This window comes from Trachemys scripta, chromosome 1 (genome assembly GCF_013100865.1).
Source record: "Trachemys scripta elegans isolate TJP31775 chromosome 1, CAS_Tse_1.0, whole genome shotgun sequence".
In the NCBI taxonomy this organism is placed as follows: Eukaryota; Metazoa; Chordata; order Testudines; family Emydidae; genus Trachemys; species Trachemys scripta.
Window position 1 is genome coordinate 125,342,656 of NC_048298.1, and position 19,173 is coordinate 125,361,828.

General features: G+C 41.0%; 1 protein-coding gene across 4 annotated transcripts in view; it reads right to left on the reverse strand.

The window, feature by feature from the left end:
* DUSP16 (dual specificity phosphatase 16) overlaps positions 1–19,173 on the reverse strand; it is a 98,138-nt gene that overhangs the window by 64,185 nt on the left and 14,780 nt on the right. The window contains exons 2-3 of one of the 4 annotated variants that reach the window (XM_034784416.1): positions 10,866–10,963; positions 43–92 (exon numbers count right to left, since the gene is read on the reverse strand). The exons of 1 other annotated variant lie outside the window; for it this stretch is intronic. The gene's annotated coding sequence lies outside the window, so the exon portion shown is untranslated. Of the gene's footprint in view, positions 1–42; positions 93–6,628; positions 6,754–10,865; positions 10,964–19,173 lie in introns of those variants that run through there. 2 more of the 4 variants (XM_034784408.1, XM_034784439.1) reach the window with 2 other exon arrangements.

Sequence of the window (19,173 nt, forward strand, 5' to 3'; positions counted from 1 at the left end):
GTTCAAGTTTAGCAGTAGTCTCAAAGCCACAACAGTATTTACCTTGCTGGAGCACATGGCACAATGGGCAGGTCAATCAGGTAGTCGGAATGCTAAAACACAGAATTTGTATTTAATTTTTAGGGGTTTACTGTTTCCAGCCATATGACTTCTGCTTTATGTGCCCTATCTGCACCTCTCTATGGCACCATATATATATATATAGGCTTGCAAGGATTACATTTTTTTAAACATCTACGGACATTTATTGGTTATTTCACTGGGCATGCACAGACAAAATATTTCCATTGCCTATCTGTAAATTTCTGTTATCAAAGAAAGAAAAATGCTGCTTAAGAACTTAGAGTTTGCTTTAAAGGATATTCACTTTGTATATTGACATGTGACGTTAACCATTAAAACAAATTGTCATAAAGCTTTAACTTTTTGAATCTTAACATCTACTGTCAGGAAACATTTGTCATGCTTTTTTTATTGTCTGACCCCTTCGCCCCCCCCCCCAATATTTTTTTTTAAAAGCTTTCCCGATTGTGGGAAAGTAACAACTTTAAAACAATGCTTTAAAACAAGCATTGCTATTATCCTTTAATTTATCAAAAAATACAAATTGAGAATCACTGATATATATATATCAGTGATTCTCAAACTTTTGTACTGGTGACACCTTTCATTTAGCAAGCCTCTGAGTGTGACCCCCCCACATAAATTAAAAACACTCTTAAATATATTTAACACCATTATAAATGCTGGAGGCAAAGCAGGGTTTGGGATGGAGGCTGACAGCTCACGCCCCCCACATAATAACTTCATGACCCCTTGAGGGGTCCCAACTCCCAGTTTCAGAACCTCTGATATATAGTAGCAGATACATACAGAAGAATGCCATAACCACACAATTTCCCCCTACAAAATATTGCTGGGCTCCCTTACTATGCTTTCAGTTTGGAAGCATTTAATATTTTCAAATGTAGTGTTTTCTAGAGCATCTATTACCCACAGGGATTATATAAATTTGCAGCAGATAGCACAAGAATGTTGCCACAGAGTTTTGAAGATGCAGGGAACAACATGGGCTATTATTTACATGACATACTCATTGTCTGAAGTGCGCCTATAAATGTCTACACATTTATAAAATAGATATACACAAAAGAATTTAAAAACAAAAGCATTGGATTTAATTACATTTACTCAGATTCCTCCAGCTACACAATGAATGATTTTACAGATCCCTTTAAATAGCAATTGTAGGTCAGCAGCTGTTATTTTGTTGAGCATTTGTTCTCAATGACAAATGAAGCACTGGACTTCATACTAGCCCTGATCCATTGATTCATGCTCCTCGGTGCAATGAGAATACAAAAAAGTAATAGTTCTATGCTATAATTAGTAGTTCAAGGTCTTACTTCTACAAGAACAAATAAAATAGTGAAAGAAAAAAAAAGTTAATGTTAACTTCCATGGAAGCAGAGTAAGGCCAATGCAAAACACTTTTGAAAAGCTCACCCTAAACTGCCAGGCCCAGCCACTTAGCAGGCAATTAGCAAATCGGGGAAGGATTGGTTGTTCACCACCAGTGGCAAGTTTTTCACTTTCTCTAAAGCTACCTCAAAAATACCTTTGTGTTTTATTAACTTGATCATACATGACCTGAACATCCTGGGAAGAGTGTGCTTTTTAGAAGTTAAAAAACAAAAGCAAACAAAACCCCAAAGCAGTTTCATAAAGAAAGATCCCAGAATACCAGTGCCAAAATTTAAGTGTATTTATCAACATGTATAGTTATGATGAAGGGAAACAAAATTTAGGACAGAAACATTTCAGAGTTGAGTTTCCAGAGGAGTTATTACAAACCGTAAGAAGATAAAGAGCTTCTTTGACAATGTGATTCAAGAAAAGTTTGACTGAAATATGTTTCACAAAAGGTGGGAGTATTTTACACCCCCCCCCTTTTTTTTTTAAATAAAGATTTCTAGTTACACTCTAAGAAGCCGATAGGCATGTATGAGTGGCATATGTCTTCTGTTATACCTCCAGCCAGGCCGGCTCCAGGCACCAACTTACCAAGCAGCACGTCCAGCTGTTCGGCGGCAATTCGGCAGACGGTCCCTCACTCATGCTCGGAGCGAAGGACCTCCCGCCGAATTGCCGCCGCAGATTGTGATCACGGCTTTTGTTTGGCTGTTTGGGGCAGCCAAAACCCTGGAGCCGGCCCTGACCTCCAGTCTCTACTTCTTAGAGACTGATCCTGGAATATCAAGTATGCCACAAGTGGTCATTCTAATCATGTCTTCCATCTGGAGCATGAGGCCAAAATAGAAAGAGTCGAGGAGGGAAACCTATGAAAAGAAACTAGAAAGTTCTCTGAGAAATGGATGACTTGTTGCTTAATCAAGAGGCGAAGATGGAAATAAGCAGCTTACAAAAGCTTCATGCTGTACTAATAAGTTTTCAGAAGTGACTTAAAATTAGGTCAGTCCAATTTGTGGCTGATACTTTGTTCTTTGGTGACTATGAACTCATAATGATGTCAGTCTCGTGTTCAAACATGCCACATTTAGCAGCATATAGCTTTCCTGAGAGCCTCTTTCAGCCTTCACACTTGTGCCAGATTCTTAGCTCATACTAAGCTGACTCAGGCATGCCACCTCAGTTTCGAGGGAGTTACGTTGGCTTCCTGTCAAATATTACGCAGAGGGGTTGGTGGAGGGGGTTTGGTAGTGCTTTATTGACTTAAAGCAAAACTGCTAGTCTAGAGCACCTAGGAAGCAGGTGCTTCCAGTTGTTTTTAATCTTTAGGTCCTGATCTAGTGAAGTCCTGAATGAGTTCTGAAGGCACACATCATCTCACAGGATTAGGCCCTTATTTTGGAGACACTTTGCATACAGCCCCACCCCTCCCCCCCCCCAAAAAAAAAAGAAGAAAAAAAAAAGAAAAAGAGGCAAACTCAGTTGATTATATAATGTTTTTAAACCAAAAAAAAAAAATTTAGTTTTTCAATCTATTGTTTCGGACACAGATCTTGCCCAGGATCTTGTAAAGTACTTAGGGAATTCTGGCATAAGGGATGGTTTATGAGGCAAGTATATTGTGAAGTTTGGATTTATCAGCTAAGCTTTGGTCATTGGCGGCCTGATCTAAAGCCCATCAAAGTCAATGGAAAGACTGACAATGGCCTCAGTAGGCTTAGGATCAGGCCCTAAGACAGCAAAATACTGTGGGTATCTGGCCAATTACAAGTAGAGCCGCAATTTTTTGGGAGAGGGACGGGGGAAAATTATCTATTGCTGTAGGCGTCTTAACAAAAACTGATTTATTTGCTTCTAATGACAAAAGCAGCAGAGACTCCCAACACTGAAACGTACAAAGGGTGTAAAGGAAAGTGCAGTAGAACAGTCCACTAAGGGAGAAGGATAGCTCAGTGGTTTGAGCATTGGCCTGCTAAACCCAGGGTTATAAATTCAATCCTTGATGGGGCCAGTTAGGATTCTGGGGCAAAAATCAGTACTTGGTCCTGCAAGTAAAGGCAGGGGGCTGGACTCAATGACCTTTCAAGGTCCCTTCCAGCTCTATGAAAGATCTATCTATCTATCTATATAAAATCACTTTTTCTGACCAGTGGCGACACGGAATTTTTGTTTTTCCTGACACGATGTCATAAATGCATACCATAGACTACTCTGTGGTGTCATGATATAGCATGGGTTCCTTAGCACGCAATCGGGGGGGAAAAGATCCCTTCCCCCTATATGCAGAAAAATCCAGGCTAGGTCAGGGCTGTTTACAGCACCAGTGTCAACTGCAGCCTGGATAAGATTTAAGTTCTCACTTTCATTGGCAGAGTGGTCAATGAAAACCTGTGGTCCTGCTAAACTACATTATAACTATCAGAGGGGTAGCCGTGTTTGTTGCTTTTTACAGCTGCAGTCAGACGCATTCACCCACAAAAGCTTATGCTTCAATACGTCTGTTAGTCTATAAGGTGCCACAGGACCTTTGTTGCTTTTTACATTATAAATGGGACTGCTGGAAAAAAGAAAAATGGTATTTTCTCTGGAAAAAAAAAAAAACCTCACAAAAGAGAATTGAAAAATATTTGTTTCCTCTGAAAAAACTGACCAACTCCAACAATAGCAGAAAATACAGAAATGGAAACTAGCCGTACAGAATAGAAGGAAACCCAAGACCCAATAACCTGGCTCTTCCAAAACTAACAATGTTTCATGTTTTTCCCCTATTTCAAGGCTTCATTATACAGTATCAACAAACCAAATGACAAGACAGATTTTCCAAGGGCAAGTACATGGGAGTAAAAAAAAAAAAAAAGTGTGCCTTTTAAATTGTTACAGGAGTGAAGTACCCTGGAAGTACTTGGCCAAGATCCAGTGAATAAAATATCAGCTAGACAGCTCTCCATCTATTCAGATATCTTCCTGGGCTTCTCTGCTGGGGATTTTGTAGAGGATGGAAAGTCCAAGATTGCAGTCCCCAGCAGTGACTGTCAACTAGTTGTAGGGAAAGAAAAATGGTGTTACACTGGGAGAACCAGTCTCTCCCTATAAATGCCAGATGCCTCTTGGATAGGAAAGTCTAGGTGAGAAGGTCCTCTTGGAAATGAGAGGTTGTCTCCTCCGCTCGGCTTTCCCTGGACTCAGAGGATGGAAGCCTGGGTGATTTATTTGTGGAATGGATCAAGACATGCAAGAGGGAAGGGGGAAGTCATTTTCCCCTCAGCCACAATTCCAGCAAAGCTCACTGTCTGGTCTCCCTGGGAAGAGGTGCAAAAAGAGCAGGTTTTTCCCTTCAGGCTTCTTTTCTTGTTTGTCCACCATATTGGGACTGAGAAGCAACATGCCAGGGCACATGCTGGTGGAGGCCAAGAATTAAGTGACCCGAGCGCCACAAACTGAATGTCTGGCACAGATCCAGCCAAATTAAAGCCCAATTGCACCAGAAATGTAAGATTTTGGTTTGTTTTTAGTTCAGAGAAAAAACACTTTTTGAGCCAGAGGGAGGTCTAACTAACCTGCCTGCAGCTGTGGAATCAGAACAAAATCAGATGGTGCTTCAGCAAGATAAGTATATTCCTGAGCCAGCAACTGATAGGTCTGAGTCTGCCGCACAGAGCTGCAAGCAGGTAGAAGACCCACTGCAGCTATACTACGTTGATTTTTTATTAAAATCAGTAGTTATTTATTTGTACCGTCATCCATACTTGCCCCTGAGCTTGACTGCCCTATTAAAAAGAAATCTTAATACCAAATTAGTTATTATAGGCGGCGTGGTATTGCTGCCTATTCTTAGGAGGTTGTCTGAACTTCCTATAAAACCCTGGCTTTTAGTGGCTTGTAACTTTGCCAAAAGTAAACCATTCGGGCTGAAATCTCCCATGCCAGGTGTCTGTCTCAGGCTGAGCTTTTTTGGAAAGTTTCAACTAAAACGGTTCAGCTGTTTGCGAGAACAAGATTATGGAAAAATATGTTTTGCCCATGTTAAAAAAGTCTTTCAACCATTTTGCTGAGAAACCGTAGAGCCTCTGTGCTTTGGAGCAGGGACTTGACATTTGGCCAGGAAGTCACGCTGGTGTTGCGTGGTGGTACCTTTTGCCATCCACATGAAAACTCAGCCAAGTTTCAAGTCTCCAAAAAATAAACTGCAGTTGGTAATGCTCCTTAGGGACTTAGAGTTTTGCAGCTAAATTCTCCTCAGATTCCATCCGGACAACGCATGTGCCAGCTCGAGAGCAAGGACTTTCCCTGCAGTTGCTGCTCCTGGGAATTACTTAAGAGATCTACATTTAAAACAAAAACAAAAACAAACAAAACAAAACAAAACCCACACACCACAGTTGTAAAGTCAAGCATTCAGAAGTTAGGCCAGGTCACAGTTTAAGGTTTTCCATACAACCTTAATTCAGCCCCCCTCTGCATATGCATTATGATAGTTTAATTACATGATTACATACTACTTTTTTTAAGAACTCTGCCCAAGTCAGTGAATGGGTAGTTATGTAACCAAGGACCCATCTGCTCTGCACTCGCATTAAAGATACCACGGTATCAACTGAGCCATACAAGATAAGAGATGCTAAAGTTCCAAAGCCCTAGTAATTTCCATGACATATGCATTATTTGGCAATCTGTTCTTAGTACCTGAGAAAGTGATCTGCTTTAGAGACTAGCACTTTTACCAGTTATAAATCTAAACAAACAGCCAAAGCATTTGCAATTGACGGGAATATAGAGCAAAACAAATGAGACCAACAGAGTACCAAACAAAAAGCTTCATTAAGGTAATGTTGGATTGCAGGTGCATCTCTATGATTCGGATTGACTCTTTCAAAAACATAGTTAACAAAAAACAAAACAAAACTAAAAGCAGTAGGAAAGGCAGGAAATTCAGAGCCAAGGTTCATTCAATTCACCAGAAACCAAGCCTCTGAAGGTCTGAAAAGTCAGTTTAACTATCTCAATTCTGCCCCATAGAGATGCCATCTTATCAGTGTCTTGCAAAACAAAAAACAACCCACTCCCCAAACAGAGTATATGCACCACAAAAATATGATAGTAACAGTAGCCCAAAAGAGATGAGGTCTTATGTAACAGAAGCAAGTTCTCACAAGCTTACTTTTTGGAGACTGGCAGTAAATTTGTCCCTTACTGGTTTGTTGCCCCATGTGACACGGCTATCAGACTGTCTCAAAAGCTGGCTCTGTAACAACCACATATCACAACTCTGGATTTGGCTAAGGACACGTTCACTTCTTGCAATAACAGACTGGAAGAAGGATTGATGGAAAGACAAGAATTAACCTCAGGAATTGTGGCTGAGGGTTTTTTGTTTGTTTGTTTTTTTAAGATGTTGAACATAAATCTTTTAGAAGTTCATGCATGTAAATGGTTGGGAGTTTTCCCAACTTTAGCAAAAAAGTTTCCCTTTGTTAACTAATGGAGAGTGGTGAAAATAGTCACTGTACCATTGGGGGAAAAAAAAAAAAAAGAACACCCCACACTTCTTTTGGATTTTTAGTCATCCCGTTGTTTTGCAATTAAATAAAGGCAGTGAGGGGAAAAAAACAAGATTGAGATCACTGGCCAATCTAAAAGAATTATTTCATTAGCTAATGACATCACCATTATCTCAAAGTTTTAGGTCACCGTTAAGTATAAAAGAGGTCATTAGATCTGCAGTCAGGCCTGTTTCTAATCTTCAGCATTCAGCACTCAGACTTAACACTCACTTTCCTCCGGCTCTTTCCCCTCACAGTAGCACAGAAACATACGGTCATCTCAAAATCAGATCTTCAAAAATCTCACCTGCCTCTCCAGCTACTGCCCCATTTCCCTTACATTTCTAAGCTCACTGAACATGATTCTCCAATCTCTAGTTCCAGCCAAGCCCCTCTCCAGCCTTGTTTTCACCCCTAGAAGTCCACTGAAATGTCTCTCAAAGTTTTGAGCTACCTCTTCCTAGCCAAAGATCTGAAGTAGTGCACCATCCTCTTTGGTGCCTGACAATTTACGTCAATGACACAGAGGACCATGCTCCTCCTCTTGAAATCTTGTCCTACTTTGACTTCTATGACTCTAGCCTCTCTTAGTTCTGCTCCTACTTCTCTAACTGCTCCTTCTGTGTGTCCTTTGGAGAATCCTTTTCAACACCCTTCCAACTTTCAGGGGCACGAGGGGTTTGGGGAGGAGGGTTCCACAAGGCTTTTTTTTTTTGATCCCTCTTTTCTCCCTGTACACCTTACCACTAGGTAATCTCATCAGCAAACACAAATTCAGCTACCAACTCTGTACAGAAGACCCACAGCTCTACACAGCCTTTCCCACCTGCTTTCTTGTAATTTGGACATCAGCTCAACTCAAAACTCCCTCTAGGTCTTCACAGCCAGGCTATGTAAATCTTGCCAATTCTTTCTGCATCACATATCTACCATATGGCCTTTCCTATCCAGCCACACAGCTAAAAACCTCTTGTCCAGGCTCTCATTATCTCACATCTTTAATTACTGCAACAATCTTTTCTCTGTCCTTGACAAATACAATCCATATTCATCAGAACACAGCTGCAAAGATCATTTTCCTAGCTGTCACTTGGATCACATCACCCCTGACTTTGCATCCCTTTACTGGCGTCCCCTTCTTTATCACATCAAAGGTAAGGTGATTGTCTTCACTTTCAAGGCTCTTCATGGCCTACTCCCACTCTACCCATCATCTTTTATTCACTACTAAGATATCAGCTCCTGCCTCCAGATCGGCCAATGACGCCAGCCTTCATCATTCACTTGCTACATTTTTGAATGATCGCCTTCGCGTTGTCTCATGCTGGAAGCACTCCTTGCAACCATCCACAGAGCTACCTCCTCCTCCAAAATCTCTACTTAAAACCCTTCTTTGCCATGAGGCCTACAAAAAACAGACCATTGTTAGGCTCCTGGTATGCAAAGACCACTACTTATCATGCTGTCCAATGCGGTCTCGTTTCTTTGTACTCCCCTGTCGGTATCCTCCTGTTATCTCATACTTAAGACCATAAGCTCTTTAGAGCAAGAACCATCTTTGTTCTGTGTTTGTACAGCATTTGCACAATGGGGGTCCTGTTCCAGGGCTAGGGCTCATAGGTGCTAAATTAATAGAGACACATAATACAGAAAAAGGAACATATAGAAAATACACATTAATAATAAAAAAATAAAAACCCCCAACAACTTGTGACATTAGCTTTATAGGCCAAAACAAGTAATATCTATACCCCCCCCCCCCAAACACAATCATCCAAACAGTTATTTAACACTTTGGAGTTCTACCAAATATTAGTGATATATTTAGCTCAAGTCCATTCTGAAAGGATTGGTTTTATGGAACCAGGGGTTTTCATCATAGCCATTTATAGTATAGTAGTTCTAATAACCCCACTTCCAAAAAATTTCAAGCCCCACACATTTATTCAAACGGATTTTCAAAACAGCAAATTTTAAAAGACAAATTTCAGTCCAACTGATTTTAGAAGTGACATGCCAAAAAAAAAAAAAAAAAAAAAAAAAATAGTGTGTGTGTGTAAAAACCAGGCCCACAGAGTTTATTTTATCCCCTTCAAAAGAAAGTGAACAAGATGGGGTATTTTTTAAAACATTACTAGAAATATCAGGAATGACAAGTTTGTTCTTCACTGGTTTTGCTGGAGAACTTCTTAGGGATGGAGGGGTTCCTCAGGAGAGGTGTATTGCAAGTCCCCAGGCCAGAGAAGGAGCACATGTGTTGCATTGCATTTAACAAAAACAGCTTTCCCCCCCACCCTCAAGTGTTCATTATGCTTTGGAGTGGAAGGAGGTCTGGTCTACACACAGTTTTTGTACCAGTATAAATTGTGTCACTGGGGAATGTGTGATTTTTTAAATATGCAGTTATACCAGGGTACATGCGCCTATAATGATGTAGCTTATTTCTGTATGGGAAGGGGAATAAGCTATACCAGTATAAGCATAGTTACACCAGTGCAACTACTCACTCAGAGCTACGCACTCAAACTCACTCAACTACGCACTGAAGGGTGGGGTTTGTACTGCATTAACTATACCCATATAATTAAAGTTGTACAACTTGTGTGTTTAGACAAGGCCTAAGTGGTAACAAAAACCCCAAAGGAGCCTTTCAATTTCAAAAGTCGTGGTGGTAGGGCGGGTGCTTTTTACATGGAATTTCTTGCAGCAATTACTTCAAACTATTTTGCCAGGGGTGGGGGGTAGACAAGGTTCTTTCTAATCTGGTAGATCTCCCTTCCCTCCCTCCTGCCCCCCGGATCTGTGTGATATCAGGAACATATATGGAGGCCCTGCACCAACTTTGGTCACTGGCAGTACCCCCTCCATTCTCTAAGCTACATATCTGGCCTCTTTTACCATAGTATCAGAGCATCTCAGTCTTTAATGCATTTATCCTCAACTCCCCTATGAGGTAGGGAAGTGCTGTTATCCCCATTTAACATTTGGAAAACTGAGGTACAGAGAGACTAAGCGACTTGCCCAAGGTCACACTGGAAGTCTGTGGCACAGCAGGCAACTGAACCCAGGTCTCTCAAGTCACAGGCTCTGTCCCCCCACGCCCAGCACAGATCCATTGGAGTCATGATACTAGGGATTACCATCCGGCTGCACAGTTCCCAGGGAATCCCATGGTGGGGAAAAGCTTATGTAGTCTTTGGTTGTATTATCTTTCCATAGGACTTGGGAGGGAGTGGTGAAGGAGACCCAGCCTGCACGGACTACAGAGAGCTGGGTGGTGATTGAGTGATGGTATCATGAAACAAGACTCCCCGTTCCACCTGAAGGAAGGGAGTAGGCAGACCATTCATCCTGATTTAAAATGAGCAGTCCTGTTTTTTTAATCGTTTATCCCTTGTCTGGTACCGAGACAAAACTGAACATGATTTTATCGAGTTTCATGCATAGAAAACGCCCTTTTTAAGAGTGCCCTGCTCCTGCTGGCAGGACCGCACACACCCTGGTTGAGACGTCCTGCTGACAAGGCGCTCTTCAAAATGGCATCCTCTGTGTGGTGTGACCTCACACGCAGCATTTAAATCAATGGGAGTTTTCCCACTTTGAGAGTAGGAAGAGACCCTTTTAATTTTCATAAGGCTGAAAAGACAATACTTTTAAAAAAAGAAAAAACCCACAGTGACAAAGTCAAAGCAAATCGGGTGCAAAGAGGAGCCATTAACTAAAATGCAGCCAGGAGAATGTTTCTGTTTACCAAGTTCCCTGAACCATGGTCAGTTTCCACTTTTAATCTGAAAAATCTGCTAAGGAAAGCAAGTTACTACAGAGTGATTGAAACTTTTTAACAATAATAAATACCTAGAAATGTTGATCTTCAAATAGCTTTACAAATATCAGTCAGTCACTCGGTGGCTGTGCGAAGTATTTCTTGTCCCATTTTTTCACTGAGGCGGCATCTGGAGACCAAAGGTAAGCAATTTACTCTAAGGCACAGAGATTGTGTCAGAATCAATAGCAAGATCTAATCTAGACTGAAGGGGTGTGTCTGAAAGCAGTGGATTATTTTTCGTATTCTTAAAAAAAAAATTAGCTTACAAGGTTTTAAACACCACCAAGTATCTAGTGAAGATGAGGTTGAAAACATATCTTCCCCTAGCATCGACCGTGAAACAGAAATATTTTTACAAGGTGGTGTTAAATCCGGTCTACACTAGGTGCCATCTTAAAATTCTGTTAACCATAGGAAAACATTTGTGTGTGTGTGTGCGCGCGCGCGGAGTGCGCATGCATGTTGGCTATCTACACACAGAAGTTGCAAAGGTTTAAAAACTTAAATTGGTTTTAAAAGGATTTAGCCCAACTGTTGCAAATCCCTGCCTGGGCACTGTTCGACTGGTTTAAACCTGTATTCTGCAGAGCAAGATAAACAGCTACATCTTTTGTTAAACCAGTGCAACTTTATGTTTAAGTCAGGCTCTAGTGTAGATCAGGCCTAAAATACAGGAGTTTCTGGTTCCTGCTATTGTGCTCACACCACACCCATCAGCTTTTACAAAAACCAACCTGGTGTGGGAGGGGAAGAAGATGGGTGAAGTGGAACTTATATGGAGGACACACTTCCAAGCTTTAAAAGCAGGCTGGATGATTTAAATTGACTCTAAATAGGGAGAAGGGGGGGGGGGGGGACAAAAACCCCACAACCTATACTCCATCTGTGGTGATGGATCACTGTTTTGAAAGGACTTGGAAGATGCCAATAAAAAATCCCCACCTAAACAAAAGTCTCCACACACTACACAAAGCAGGCTCCTTCTCCATTCCCTTTCCCTAAAGAGGACCAGACACATAAAAGAACCCCCCCCCCCCCCACAAAAAAAAAAAAAAAAAAAAAAAAAAAAAACACACCTAAGATTTTACTTAATATTTGCTCATATGGGGCCAGATCTTCAGCTAGTGTAAACAGGCATGGCTCCATTAAAAATCAAGTGACTACATCAATTTACGCCAATTGAGGCTCTCTCCGCAAAAGAATAAATGGACACAAATCAGATGTCAAGAATTCTAACATTCAAAAACCAGCCGGAGAACACTTCAACCTCCCTGGTCACTCAATTACAGATCTCAAAGTCACAATACCCCAACAACAACAACAAACTTCAAAACCAGACTCCAACGAGAAACTGCAGAATTGGAATTAAGTTGCAAACTAGACACCATTAAATTAGGCTTGAATAAAGACTGGGAGTGGATAGGTCATTATACAAAGTAAAAAAACTATTTCCCCATGCTAATTTTTTCCCCTACTGTTACTCACACCTTCTTGTCAACTGAATGGGCCATCCTGATTATCACTACAAAAATCGAAGGTGGTATTCTCTTCGATTCTTCCTGTCAAAGGTAGGGGGCCGGACAGAGACAGATGCATCACGGAGGTGAATGCCTGGCTGCGAAGATGGTGTCGCCAGGAGGGCTTTGGCTTCCTCGACCATGGGATGCTATTCGAGGAAGGACTGCTAGGCAGAGATGGCGTTCACCTTTCAAGGAGGGGGAAAGACCCTATTTGGATACAGACTGGCTAACCTAGTGAGGAGGGCTTTAAACTAGGTTCGATGGGGACAAATGAGCAAAGCCCACAGGTAAGTGGGGAACATGGAAACTTGGGAGATGGGTTGGAAACAAGAGGGAGTGTGGGCTATATTGGCAGAGAGAAAGAAGATTCAGGACAAAACTGGGAGGCAAGATCAAACCAGTATCTTAGATGCCTATATACAAATGCGAGAATTATGGGTAATAAGCAGGAAGAACTGGAAGTGCTAACAAAAATATATACAACTATGACATTGTTGGCATCACTGAAACTTGGTGGGATAATACACATGATTGGAATGTTGGTGTGGATGGGTACAGTTTGCTCAGGAAGGATAGACAGGGGAAAAAGGGAGGAGGTGTTGCCTTATATATTAAAAATGTACACACTTGGACTTAGGTGGAGATGGACATAGGAGACGGAAGTGTTGAGAGTCTCTGGGTTAGGCTAAAAGGGGCAAAAAACAAGGGAGATGTCATGCTAGGAGTCTACTACAGGCCACCTAACCAGGTGAAAGAGGTGGATGAGGCTTTTTTTAAACAACTAACAAAATCATCCAAAGCCCAAGATTTGGTGGTGATGGGGGACTTCAACTATCCAAATATATGTTGGAAAAATAACACAGCAGGGCACAGACTATCCAACAAATTCTTGGACTGCATTGCAGACAACTTTTTATTTCAGAAGGTTGAAAAAGCTACTAGGGTGGAAGCTGTTCTAGACTTGATTTTAACAAATAGGGAGGAACTCATTGAGAATTTGAAAGTAGAAGGCAGCTTGGGTGAAAGTGATCATGAAATCATAGAGTTTGCAATTTTAAGGAAGGGTAGAAGGGAGAACAGCAAAATAGACACAATGGATTTCAGGAAGGCAGATTTTGGTAAGCTCAGAGAGCTGATAGGTAGGGTCCCATGGGAATCAAGACTGAGGGGAAAAACAACTGAGGAGAGTTGGCAGCTTTTCAAAGGGACACTATTAAGGGCCCAAAAGCAAGCTATTCCGCTGGTTAGGAAAGATAGAAAATGTGGCAAAAGACCACCTTGGCTTAACCACGAGATCTTGCATGATCTAAAAAATAAAAAGGAGTCATATAAAAAATGGAAACTAGGACAGATTACAAAGGATGAATATAGGCAAATAACACAGGAATGCAGGGGAAAGATTAGAAAGGCAAAGGCACAAAATGAGCTCAAACTAGCCACAGGAATAAAGGGAAACAAGACAACTTTTTATCAATACATTAGAACCAAGAGGAAGACCAAAGACAGGATAGGCCCACTGCTCAGTGAAGAGGGAGAAACAGTAACAGAAACTTGGAAATGGCAGAGATGCTTAATGATTTCTTTGTTTCGGTCTTCACCGAGAAGTCTGAAGGAATGCCTAACATAGTGAATGCTAATGGGAAAGGGGTAGGTTTAGCAGATAAAATAAAAAAAAGAACAAGTTAAAAATCACTTAGAAAAGTTAGATGCCTGCAAGTCATGAGGGCCTGATGAAATGCATCCTAGAATACTCAAGGAGCTAATAGAGGAGGTATCTGAGCCTCTAGCTATTATCTTTGGAAAATCATGGGAGACGGGAGAGATTCCAGAAGACTGGAAAAGGGCAAATATAGTGCCTATCTATAAAAAGGGAAATAAAACCAACCCAGGAAACTACAGACCAGTTAGTTTAACTTCTGTGCCAGGGAAGATAATGGAGCAAGTAATGAAGGAAATCATCTGCAAACACTTGGAAGGTGGTAAGGTGATAGGGAACAGCCAGCATGGATTTGTGAAGAACAAATCATGTCAAACCAATCTGATAGCTTTCTTTGATAGGATAACAAGTCTTGTGGATAAGGGACAAGCTGTGGATGTGGTATACCTAGACTTTAGTAAGACATTTGATACGGTCTCGCATGATATTCTTATCGATAAACTAGGCAAATACAATTTAGATGGGGCTACTATAAGGTGGGTGCATAATTGGCTGGATAACCGTACTCAGAGAGTTGTTATTAATGGTTCCCAATCCTGCTGGAAAGGCATAACAAGTGGGGTTTGCACTTGTTCTGCAGGGGTCTGTTTTGGGACCGGCTCTGTTCAATATCTTTATTAACGACTTAGATATTGGCATAGAAAGTACGCTTATTAAGTTTGCAGATGATACCAAACTGGGAGGGATTGCAACTGCTTTGGAGGACAGGGTCATAATTCAAAATGATCTGGACAAATTGGAGAAATGGTCTGAGGTAAACAGGATGAAGTTTAACAAAGACAAATGCACTTAGGAAGGAACAATCAGTTTCACACATACAGAATGGGAAGAGACTGTCTAGGAAGGAGTACAGCAGAAAGGAATCTAGGGACTATAATGGACCACAAGCTAAATATGAGTCAGTGTGATGCTGTTGCAAAAAAAAAAAAAAAAAAAAAGCAAACATGATTCTGGGATGTATTAACAGGTGTGTTGTGAGCAAGACACAAGAAGTCATTCTTCCACTCTACTCTGCGCTGGTTAGGCCTCAGCTGGAGTATTGTGTCCAGTTCTGGGCACCGCATTTCAAGAAAGATGTGGAGAAATGGAGAGGGTCCAGAGAAGAGCAACAAGAATGATTAAAGGTCTTGAACATGACCTATGAAGGAAGGTTGAAAGAATTGGGTTTGTTTAGTTTGGAAAAGAGAAGAATGAGAGGGGACATGATAGCAGTTTTCAGGTATCTAAAAGGGTGTCATAAGGAGGAGGGAGAAAACTTGTTCACCTTAGCCTCTAAGGATAGAACAAGTTTGGAGAAGCAATGGGCTTAAACTGCAGCAAGGGAGGTCTAGGTTGGACATTAGGAAAAAGTTCCTAACTGTCAGGGTGGTTAAACACCGGAATAAATTGCCTAGGGAGGTTGTGGAATCTCCATCTCTGGAGATATTTAGAGTAGGTTAGATAAATGTCTATCAGGGATGGTCTAGACAGTATTTGGTCCTGCCATGTGGGCAGGGGACTGGACTCTATGATCTCTCGAGGTCCCTTCCAGTCCTAGAATCTATAAAAGTTTTTTTTCCTCCTGCTGATAACAGCTCACCTTAATTAATTACTCTTGTTACAGGTGGTATGGCAACACCCATTTTTTCCATGTTCTCTGTGTGTGTGTATATATATATCTTCCTACTGTATTTTCCACTGCATGCATCCAATGAAATGGGTTTTAGCCCACGAAAGCTTATGCTCAAATAAACTTGTTATTCTCTAAGGTGCCACAAGTACTTCTCCTAGCTACTATGACATCCCAGTGTGGAGATGCAGAAACAATGACAACATAACTAAATTATTTAGAAGCTTGTGTGTGATCCCGGCAGTTACAGACCGGTAAGTCCAACATCAGTACCGGGCAAATTAGTTGAAACAATAGTAAAGAATAAAATTGTCAGACACATAGAAGAACATAACTTGTTGGGCAAAAGTCAACATGGTTTCTGTAAAGGGAAATCATGTCTTACTAATCTATTAGAGTTCTTTGAAGGGGGTCAACAAATATGTGGACAAGGGGGATCCAGAGGACATAGTGTATTTAGATTTCCAGAAAGCCTTTGACAAGGTCCCTCACCAAAGGCTCTTATGTAAATTAAGTTGTCATGGGATAAGAGGGAAGATCCTTTCATGGACTGAGAACTGGTTAAAAGACAGGGAACAAAGGTAGGACTAAATGGTAAATTTTCAGAATGGAGAGGGGTAACTAGTGGCGTTCCCCAAGGGTCAGTCCTAGGACCAATCCTATTCAACTTATTCATAAATAATCTGGAGAAAGGGGTAAAAAGTGAGGTGGCAAAGTTTGCAGATGATACTGCTCTAGATAGTTAAAACCAAAGCAGACTGTGAAGAACTTCAAAAAGATCTCACAAAACTAAGTGATTGGGCAACAAAATGGCAAATGAAATTTAATGTGGATAAATGTAAAGTAATGAACATTGGGAAAAATAACTCCAACTACACATACAACATGATGGGGGCTAATTTAGCTACAACTAATAAGGAAAGATCTTGGAGTCATAATGGATAGTTCTCTGAAGACATCCATGCAGTGTGCAGCAGCAGTCAAAAAAGCAAACAGGATGTTAGGAATAATTTAAAAAGGGACAGAGAATAAAACAGAGAATATATTATTGCCCTTATATAAATCCATGGTATTCCCACATCTTGAATACTGCGTACAGATGTGGTCTCATCTCAAAAAAAGATATACTGGCATTAGAAAAAGTACAGAAAAGGGCAACTAAAATGATTAGGGGTTTGAAACAGATCTCATATGAGAAGAGATTAAAAAGGCTTGGACTTTTCAGCTTGGAAAGGAGGAGACTAAGGGGGGGATATGATAGAGGTATATAAAATCATGAGTGATGTGGAGAAAGTGAATAAGGAAAAGTTATTTACTTGTTCCCATAATATAAGAACTAGGGGCCACCAAATGAAATTAATGGACAGCAGGTTTAAAAACAAACAAAAGGAAGTTCTTCTTCAAACAGCACACAGTCAACCTGTGGAACTCCTTCCGTGAGTTCTTAAGGCTAGGACTATAACAGGGTTTAAAAGAGAACTAGATAAATTCATGGAGGTTAAGTCCATTAATGGTTATTAGCCAGAATGGGTAAGGAATGGTGTCCCTAGCCTCTGTTTGTCAGAGGGTGGAGATGGATGGCAGGAGAGAGAGAGATCACTTGATCTTACCTGTTAGGTTCATTCCCTCTGGGGCACCTGGCATTGGCCACTGTTGGTAGACAGGATACTGGGCTGGATGGACCTTTGGTCTGACCCAGTATGGCCGTTCTTATGTGTATATTGATCAGAATGCCACCTCACACAGGCAGAAGACAGACACATAACAAGGGCTTGGAAAATTTATGGCACATCTCTAGCTTGAGGAATAAGCCAGGGGAAAAGAAGTTGCTTGTGCTGATCACCCTTTCCCCAACCCCAAAAGTCATAGCAGTGCAGCTGAAAAGGCTATATGCTGTTTATTCTGTATATATTCAATTCTATTTAAACAAATATTTAAAAAAAAAATGCAACTGACTACTAGGGATTGTCAGATAACCATTTCAGTGTAGGAAAGGCTCATGGACAAGAGGGAAACAGACTGAATAGACAGGAGAAACGGACTACAAACATTGCGCTCTCAATGCACAGAGTAACTACAACTGAAACAGATTTTTCTAAATGCATAGTAATCCTAGGTGTTACTTTGCAACAACTGATGAAAAACCTCAGACTTTTTTTAAAAAACTGGGTGGTGTCCCTTAAATAGGGATCCTTGTACAAGAGAAGTGTTGCAGATTAATCAATAATTCATGCCAGGTTACTGCACACACCTAATTCTGGGCTCTAATTTCCCCATCTGCAAAACCTGTACGTATGTATGCATGCATGCAAGAATCTCTCCATTTCCTCCAGGGATAGCGAGCAGGTTGTGTCACTGCTCAGCACACCTACCAGGTGACACAAACAGTGGGTTACAACAGCAGTTAAAGATGCTATATGATGGAGGTGAAGTGACATTACAAATGCTACAAAGAAGAGATGGTAGGGAAATAAAGTGTGAAGATTTTCATGGGTGAAAGTGTAGGGAAAACCCCAGTCTCTTCCCACCTTGTCTAGTGTGACTGGTAATTCCTGCTTAAGGAAGAAGGGGGCGGGGGAGAAGAAGGAAGAGTATTTGAATGATTTAAAGAACATTCTGCTTAACCTGCACGAGAACTAAGAGGTGGTTTCAAAGGTCTTGGAGTCTTGTTTCATTATGATGTATAAAAGATAGCCTGAAATGTTGCGGGTTTTCCCTATTAAAATTCGTGTTTTATCTACCCTGATTTCCTGAAAGTGTATGGATAACATCACAGGCTTATGATGCCACAAATACCAACCAAATACACCCAGTCAATTAAGAGAAGTGATTTTTTACACAGACCATTTAAAAGGTGAAAGGGGTGGGGTTGTACTACAGTATTTAATTCCTATGATTAACAAATAGTTTATTCCGTTAGGAAGGCAGTGCCCTCATGCCATATCTCTGGGGCCTCCAACTGAGAGCTTCAGCAAAAAACATACTAATTTTTAGGAGTAAGATGTGGGGGTGGGTGGAAAACATACAGACACACACACACACACACTTTCAAAACGTCTATAAATCAAAATGAAGCCAAAAAAGTGGCACAAATCTGCTCTTCCTTCCTCCCCCCTCCCACTTCAGGTCACCTTCCAAATTGGCTTGAAAGTCAATATGAATAAGCTGAGAAAGGGGTCACAGTTCACGGTTTCTCCTGCTATTTAGCTGCAGACTATTTCAGGCAAGGTTGGGCAGTGATTACACCAATTCCTTTAATTAAGGCTTTTCTTGCAAAAGAAAAAGCTGTAACATAAGGGTTTTTTTAATGCCATTCAAGAATGGTTTAACAAGCTACAAGAGTGAGAAAATCTGCTGTGGGGTTGGTGATTCCCTCCCCCCCCCAATCTATGCTCAGAATAGAGGCAAGTTTGTACACCTGCCATACTGATCTTCATGAGATTGTTTTGCAGTTCGCTTACATCTCCACCACTGTGCACACAGGGCCCAAC